The sequence below is a fragment of the Leptidea sinapis genome, chromosome 44, assembly GCF_905404315.1.
Source record: "Leptidea sinapis chromosome 44, ilLepSina1.1, whole genome shotgun sequence".
Classification (NCBI taxonomy): Eukaryota; Metazoa; Arthropoda; class Insecta; order Lepidoptera; family Pieridae; genus Leptidea; species Leptidea sinapis.
Window position 1 is genome coordinate 549,421 of NC_066308.1, and position 7,384 is coordinate 556,804.

At 34.5% G+C, this 7,384-nt stretch overlaps 1 long non-coding RNA gene across 1 annotated transcript; it reads right to left on the reverse strand.

Moving 5' to 3' along the window:
• Positions 1-1,015: 1,015 nt before the first annotated feature.
• LOC126977214 (uncharacterized) lies at positions 1,016-6,664 on the reverse strand. Its single transcript, XR_007732166.1, has 6 exons — positions 6,650-6,664; positions 6,396-6,567; positions 4,469-4,523; positions 4,079-4,291; positions 3,947-3,994; positions 1,016-1,270 (listed from the first exon to the last, which is right to left on the reverse strand). It is a non-coding gene; the product is annotated as an uncharacterized LOC126977214 (long non-coding RNA).
• Positions 6,665-7,384: the final 720 nt, after the last annotated feature.

Genomic DNA, 7,384 nt, shown 5'->3' on the forward strand with positions numbered 1-7,384 from the left:
TATAAGTGTGACCTGGGTTAGTTTTGGTTGGTTGGTAATAATTAAAGACAAGGTAATATTTAATATTATAAGATTTCCACGACGATCGGTCCTGTGTTGCCCTCATCCAACGTATTTCGGCGATCTTGACCAGATCGTCGGTCCATCTTGTACCAACACTGCGTTTTCCGGTATGTGGTCGCTATTCGAGGACTTTAATGCGCCAATCGCCTATGACGAAAAATGTGCACTGCACTGCCACTTCAGTTTCGCAATCATATGGGCTATGTCAGTAGCTTTGGTTCTCCTACGGAACTCCTCATTTCTGATTCCATCTCGCAGGGAGAGCATAGCCCTCTCCATTGTCCTCTGAGCGAAAATGAGCTTCCTCATAAGACCCATAGTTAGCGACCACGTCTGCGTACCGTAGGTGATCACTGGCAACTTACACTAGTAGAAAACCTTCGTCTTCAGACACTGCGGTATTTGGCACGAGAAGATTTTACGAAGCTTCCCCGACGCTGCTCATCCTAGTTGGATTCAACGAGTGACCTCTTTCGCGATATCAGACCTGCCTAACTGGATTGTTTTGTCTTGATCTTCCAACGCAGCGGTGAACAGCTTGGGCGTTATGATATTGTCTTGTCGGAGTCCCCGCTGCAGTCAGATAGGCTTCGAGATCTGATCCTGGAGACGGACTGACATGGTGGCATTTCCATACAATTCATCGCTTCGATATATCGGTAGCAATGTGACACCTCTGGAGAGACCATCGCCCAGGTCTCGATCGACTGAAAGGCTTTCTCATAGTCCACGAATGCCAAGCATAGTGGCTGCACTATACAATGTTCTAAACTATTTGACCAGCCAGTAAGTAGTAATACTAAGTTCAGATTTGTAGTATAAAGTGTATCTTTTTATTGTTTAGTCAATAGTATCTAACAACGAATTTACCGATATGCAATACAGATTTGAAATAATTTTCCCTGTAAATAAGCGTTCTTAATTAAAGAAGGATTTAACTGAAACGAAGCTCTAAATTGAAATTATTTTGTCATACACACATTTATGAATATACATATTAAATGAAAAATAATCAATGGAAATATTTTATTAAATTTTTCTTGATTTAATTTTCGCTTTGTGTATGATTTTTAAGCCAATCCCTCAAACCATCATCAGCTAAGTTGGTAAAAACCGCAGGCATATATTCTTCACAATCTTGTAGAAAAGACGTCAATCCAGCGACTTTCTTGGTTGCCGTGTCAAAGAGGGGACCGCCGGAATCACCCTGTATAGAAATAAAAATATATTTAAATACCTAACAGAAAATCTAATGTAATTACAGTCACCGTGTAATTTTCAAAAGTCCTAAACTCCAGATAAGATTATCGTATAAGATTCAGCAGTACTAAGTATATTTGACAGTGACATTTAATTTGGCTGTTATAACAATAAATTGCTCTTATTTTATTGTATTATATGCCCTGTTTCACAATGAACAAGAAAAATTACGAATAGGCTACTTGCAACTCATCTATCGAATAAAGATATCATTTGTGTCTCACAATGTATCAAAAGTGTTATCTAGCAGATAAGCGCCGTTTAAGTTATAGGATGGATCTAGAATTATCATAGTTATTTGCCGGGTTCTGGATAACCTGACAGAGTGACTAGCATTTGACAAAATAATGTCAATTTACATAATAGTAGGGGAGCCCTAGAGGCTAAATAGGGCTTTACTTGAGCGTCGTGATTACATTTTGCACTGAGAAGGATTTGTGTACATGTTAAAAAGAAAAAAAAAATATTTGATCTATATACACACGTATTTGAGCCCCACGTGTTTCTGATAACAGAAAAATATTTATCTTAATTTTCTATTTAAAAGACTGACGAGACTGACAAAAGCTATGGCAGATTTTTGACAATGCAAAAAATTATGCAAGTTGTTTATCTTAATGACCTTGTCATCCTGACCCATAATTTGACATTTATATATATGTAGGAATTCCCTCAATCTGACGGTTTGAAAGATTTGGTTTGAAACTTTCCTATTTCCTTATGTCACGCTCAAATTGTCAAATTATTGAAATGCACATTTTTCTGCATAATATAATTAACTTATCTTAAAGTACTTAACTGTCGTGGGAGTACTTCACAAGATGATAGTTTGCCACACTTATGTTATTCTGACGTGGTCAAATAAATCACAAAATCCCCGCCTCCTCTACTATAATGTTGGTACATGGTTTGTTTATGTTATGACTTACGGATAATATTATGAAAGGCTCATGACAACTACATAGTTGACATTCTTAAATTTCGTTACACGAAAATGCAAGACAATTATGTCATAATTGATTTTATTGTGAAAAAAAATAGGAGAAGTGCGATTTAGAGATATTTTACAAATAGAAAACTGTAAAATATGAAAAAAAAAATTGCATTAAAACCCCTTAAGAATGCGTAACATTATTTCGTATAAAGGATGAGATTGACTTGTAATATTTTGGTTTAATATATCGAGTTTTTGTAACAGAAACCAAAGACTGACTTGTAACGTTACCTTGTAATGTATAATTCGCGACGAGCACCGCGTGCTTCACTCGACTGTCGGTTTTTTAGCGAATCCCTTTGAATGTTACATTACAAGTCAGTCATTGCACCGTACATGTCGACAGAGCAAGTCGCAAGCGCAATTCATTTGGTTTTACACTCACGATTTTCAATGAGTATAATGCAGTGGGACAACAAAAACACACTTTTATTTATTAACAATTACAAAAAGAAAACAATTTTATGGGATCCCGGGAACTCAACTTTTTTTTTGTTTCTTGAAATATTCATTAAATTCGTACCACCATTTTCGTTTCTTTTTTGGTGCGAATTAGATATCCAATACAGGTTTGTTATTTTCTTCTTTTTCAAATAACAATACCGTAGTAAAATTCATGAAGCACAGCACACACAACCTCTACGTCAGACATGACTGTATATAGTAGTGAAGTTGTGTGATACACAATGTGTGTTATTTGGAACATTTATGTAGTAATGAATTTATCTAGCCTATGACAATTGCTACCTTACTTCTACGTTGTGAAATAGCCTCTAATGGGCGTCTTCAATAACATTTCTCTAGTTACGGATATATTACTGTCACCTTTTAATGACAAGATCTTATCTATCCATAGTTTTGTTCCATATAGGTAAGACGTTAGACAAAGGTTATAGAAAAGTATGTAATCGTAAAATGATAGATTTGTCTACCTCTAGTAAGTTAAGCTAAGGATAGATAGGATATGTACGTACGTGTACGTACCACCATTTTGGTTTCTTTTTTTGGTACATATTGGATATCCAACATAGTTTTATTATTTTCTTCTTTTTTAAAATATCTTAGTAAAAATCATGAAGCACACACAACCTCTACGTCTGACATGGCTGTATATAAACATAGTGAAGTTGTGTGATATACAACATGTGTTATTCGGAATGAATTTATCTAGTCTATGACAATACTTTTCTTGGACATTGTGAAAAAGCTTTTATGGAATAGGAGGACAAACGAGCGTACGGGTCACCTGGTGTTAAGTGATCACCGCCGCCCACACTCAATTGCAACACCAGAGGAATCACAAGAGCGTTGCCGGCCTTTAAGGAAGGTGTACGCGCTTTTCTTGATTTATGTTTATATTCCAGCAAAACGTTACTCGACTCTACCAAAACAATATGTGAACTTTTTGCAATAACAGTTCTGTCTGTGATAGATCCCATTAGCATCCTGAAAACTTTATTTTTAGAAAATTAGCGAATGTCCTGTAAAAAAACGTTTTAATAAATATAAATATATGTTTACCCGACACACATTAGAAAATTCAGCCCAACGATCTGAAGGAGGAGCAGCACAGACCATTCTCGGTGTTAGATATTTTTCGTAGTCTTTTGAACATTCCTTATAACTTACTTTCTCAAGAAAGGCTGACTTTAAATACGCAGAGGGTGCCCCGCCTTCCTGAAAACAGAGCTATGTTAGGAGTCAGGACACTTAACGAGCCCAAATGATAAAAATATATAACGAATAATAAGTATTTCTTACAGTTGTAGAGCCCCATCCAGACACTGTGCAGTTTGTACCATCAGCGAGCTCCTTTCCCCGTTCGACGAAGGTGGCTTTGGCTATTTTAACACCATCAAGCTTCAACTTTTTTAATAATTTAATGAGTGCTATGTCATAATCAAAATTAGTATTCTTTCCAGGATTGTTATATTTTTCATGCACGGTATAGGTTCCATTCATGTATGGATATTTCTGTAATAATATATAATATATCAATCTATTGAATACTCCCTCGCATGAGACTAAAAGCAAAAACAATATAATGTTCCTAATGAATTATTATTATAACCTTCTTTTTATGTTTGTCAATGTAAAGGAAGAGCTTAGTTTTGTTGAGCTTTGAAAAGTATTTTTGATATTTTTACTTACTTCTTCCGAATCATACCAACTGTTAAATCCCACTCTTATTTGAACTCTTTTGATACTAAAACATAAGAAAAAGAATGAATTTCATTAAAGGTAAATACTATACTATATATATTTTTGGCTAGAACATGAACTGCAGTCTACAAAATGGGCAAAATAGAACAGAAATATTATAAAAGCCACAAAGATCAGGCCAATGCTAGCGCTTATCTCACCCAAGTTTTTTATATCGCTGAAACGTGGACATTGCAAGAGGTTGAAGAGAAGAAGATATACATGAAAATGTGGTGCTGGAGAAGGATACTTCATGGACCGAATTTCGTGCCAAAGTTTTTATACGCTAGGAACTAAAATCAAACAGCGTTTATCTTCCATAGTATACTCCTCTTGTATACTCGCCATCTTTGGACCACATCGAGAGGAGGCAGCTTGTACATAGAACCTTCTTCACAATCAAGATCGCTCTGTCACGAGCGTATCTGTCATAGCGATGAAGATATTATGTACGCATTAGACATTTTCATTTCGTGGTATTGACATATCAATATGAGATAGGCAGGGGGCACGTAGCAGAGTTAATACAGAGGTGAATTGACTGAATTGAGTCTTGAAAAATGTTAAGTTTAATAGTTTGGAAAAAACGCATTAGAACTACGCGGAATGACGATCTTTGGGTTATTTCATCTTACTTTATCTGCTTAACCTAAGATATTTACTAAGAATAGCTGATACGTATGCTTAAAAAACTAATATAAGACAAGTTATTAAAAAAATACATAAAATGGAAAAGCAGAGGACTTCTTCTTAAAGAAAACAGTTTGAAAGCACTTTATCGATACAGCAAAAATACGGGAGTGCTGGCAGAAGTGCAAACATGAACTAGCATTTATGTGGTTTAATTCATTTATTGCGCTATCGTACACTAAAATCACAATTTAAATTACATAAAAAGTTAACACATCAGAACTATTACAATAATTTTACTTTTTAGACTTTCTCGTGTAAGGCATTGACTATTTGACGTTTGAGTATGTTTGTTGCATCACTTTACATATTACATTGTAATTGAAATGATTTGTATATACAAATCATTTCCATTGATATCAATGGAAATGTAAATCTTGATATAAAAGTGGCAATGAGTTTCTTGCTACTTCTTCTCATTAGCTCAACTCTTTACGAAGTAGCGGTAGATTCAATAAGAAAAATATTTTTTTGACATTCATATGTGTAATTTCCGTGACCTACATGAATAAAGTGATTTTGATTTGATTTGATTTGAAAAAATTCATCCATCAGAACAATCAACTGTCATTCATGATAAACTGTAAAAATATTTCACGGCTGAGATTCGATCCCTCGACCTTGCGGTGTTTCGGCTTCTCAATCACAATGATTCTACCTTTGCTCTAATGACCGTATGATCATTAAGTTGAAATAGCCGACCTATAATTACTTAGAAGTATAAATCTTTCATCCATAATTTCAACGACTATCTTACGGATCTTTGATCATGCCACGTGTCCTGACGCGAGTTTAACATTTTATAGCCATTTAAAGAAAAGTGTTCAACGTCGCTAAAGAAGTTTTCACTTCAAAAACTAAAATAACATAATACCGTTGGGCAAAATCAAACTAATGTTGGGTCTGTCGGTTATTTTTTATATCGACTATATTTCATGACGGTTACAAGGCTCACAGATTTTTCAGTGGCTCTTGATTGATAATGATTCTTGCAAAAAATATTTTATATCACTTAATTATAGTTTCCCCATCCCAGACCATATTAGTCTGGCCGGAGGGCCTATCGTGCCACTCAGATAAAAAGTTCTCGATCACATTTTGTGCAATCCTAGGTAAGACTAACTCGACGACAACAGTGATGACAAAATTGAGAACTAAAATGTATAATTAAAATAAAAACACATACTTTTGAAGACAATGTGCGGCAGTCACAATATATTCTTCATTATATATGACCCCTCCACAAGTATTCTTATCTGTTAACACAAAAGCTTGAAAAGGAACTTCTTCAATTCCGATGTATTCCCCACCCACGATTTTATTAGCTGTGGTTTCACCGCTTGAGTGGGTGAACACATCTGAAATAAATAAAATTGGTACATTTTGGTATATACAAAGAACTCAAGATTAGCTTGAATTGGGGAAGAAAATTTTAGTAACCTTGAACGAAAACAACTTGGCATAGTAACACAAGTAATAATAATTGTCTCCCCCTCATAGTTTAACAAATTAAATGCTGGATGCTCTTCAAGTTAACTTCAATGTAAAGTATGACAAATAAAATATGCCCTCAGATCTATTTATACCATATATTTACTTTAATTAAAGGTGTAGTCTTGCATAATTTAACAAAGTAATTTCCCTTCCACTAATTACTTTTAGAATTAATTAAACATTTCGGCACAGTTGACATATGTAACAGTATGGAAACCAATCCTTGTTAATAAAAAACTTTCTTACACGTGCGTACAATCCATTAAAGCAATAGGGTTGTCGCAGCAGACGCAGTAGTTGTGGTAGCAGATGTGACATTTTCAATGAAATCAATATTTCATATAATAATTTTCGAGATTTTCGGGAGTGTCGGTGAACACACAATTTTATTTCAAATGCCCTGCATTATCGGTACTCTCAAGAATCATGAAAACAACTCCCATGATAAAAAAGGTTGATAAATTCGAATTTCATGTAGCTCCAACTTGGATTTACATTTTGACACCACTATCAGTTTTAACATCCTTAAAAACTATGAAAACAAAATATTGCAGTCACCATCTTTGTTTAAAATTGTGAATTATGTTCACGAATTTACTATAATCGATCTCACTGACTTATAAATTCGCATACCTATTAATTATAATAATAATATAACAATAAATCATTCTTATATATTCC